This window comes from Falco punctatus, assembly GCF_963210335.1.
Source record: "Falco punctatus genome assembly, chromosome: 1".
Classification (NCBI taxonomy): Eukaryota; Metazoa; Chordata; class Aves; order Falconiformes; family Falconidae; genus Falco; species Falco punctatus.
In genome coordinates, this window is record NC_137580.1 from 115,343,632 (window position 1) to 115,345,030 (window position 1,399).

General features: G+C 46.2%; 1 long non-coding RNA gene across 1 annotated transcript in view; it reads right to left on the reverse strand.

Moving 5' to 3' along the window:
- LOC308069448 overlaps positions 1-1,399 on the reverse strand; it is a 67,365-nt gene that overhangs the window by 26,570 nt on the left and 39,396 nt on the right. The gene's annotated exons all lie outside the window — the stretch shown is intronic.

The window sequence follows — 1,399 nt, forward strand, 5'->3', positions numbered from 1 at the left end:
CTTCTGGGGAGGATAAAACCAACCTTCCCCGGCCATGCTGGCGGTCATACCCCTCTTTTCCCTTTTCCTTCACCCATCTCACTCCACCCAGCCATTTTTAGCTCCGGGGCATTTTCAGAAGACAACATTCACCCTCCGACAGCGGTGGCTGGGATACGCTGTGGGAGCCGGGCTGCAGGCGGAGGAGCTCTGACAGCTCACATCTGCTGGCGGTCTGGCCCCACACCCCATCCGAGCTATTTCAAGATGAGCAAAACGGAGTCGTTGGAAATTGTGGGTTAGTTCAGCAGTCTTGGCTATCGTGCTGGATGGCGCTGAAGTAGGCATAGCAACAGGAAAGGAATGTTCCCTGTAAAAAGATAACTGTGCTTTGCCGAGGACGTGGAACAGTAAAGTTTGTTAAAGCAATCAGTATGTGTCATAATGTTTATTTAACTGAGAGCAGGGACGATGGAAAAGCATTGCAGCTGTGGAGAAGCCCAAGAGTGCTGAGGAGAGGGATGGGGAGCATGGATTTAGTAGCTGTCTTCCCCCGAAAAAGAAAACAAGCTGTGCTATCAAGCAATCGATGGGGCAGATAGCAGGAGAGTACACAAGGTAGCTGACTGCTAGCCCTTCTGGAGGGGTGAGGTTAGAGTTTTATTATCTGAAGTTCACTTTCAGGTTAACAGCTTTGAGGATGTGGTTGCAAATCTAAAGGGAACAAAATTTAATTCTTTTCTAAACATAAGCTATTTCTGTTTGAAGGCAGATAACCTTTTTGGCTGTGTTATTTGCCAGTGGTAGATAGAAAGATTAGAGCAGTAGAGTGATGCTTGAATTCCTCCAGCAAATGAAGGGGAGAACTTGACACCACAGAGTCAATGCGGGGCCAAATTCTGCTTTAGCCCATTTCCTGGGGAGCCCTTGCAAAGAGAAGCTCCAGCGTGACTCCTTCTGCAGGAGGCCAAAGCAAGGCAGAAACAAGGCGCTCGGTGATTTGTACAGTAATAGGTGAAATCAAATACTCAGCCCAGTGCCCTGGCAGCGGGATCTGCTGGGCTGCAGAGCAGTGCCAAGGGATGTGGGAAACTTTCTGGGCTTGCTGCAAGAAATAGACAACACCCCCCCAAAAAAACCCCACAACAACAAACAAACAACCCCCCGCAAAAAAAAAAAATAATTGCTCCATTTTTAAAAACAGAATTTAAAATTGCTTTTGCTCAAAATTGGAAATGATGTGAGTTTGAGGGTTTTGTTTTTCTTACAAAACATCAAATCTGTTTTGGGAAATGCAGGTCTTCACTCTGAAGATTGTATTTTAGTTGAAGGCAACCTTTTTGTATTGATAAGGGGGAAATTATTGTCTCAGTTGTTCTTGGGCCATCTAACAGCGAGTCAGCCCAAGTACTTGCAATAC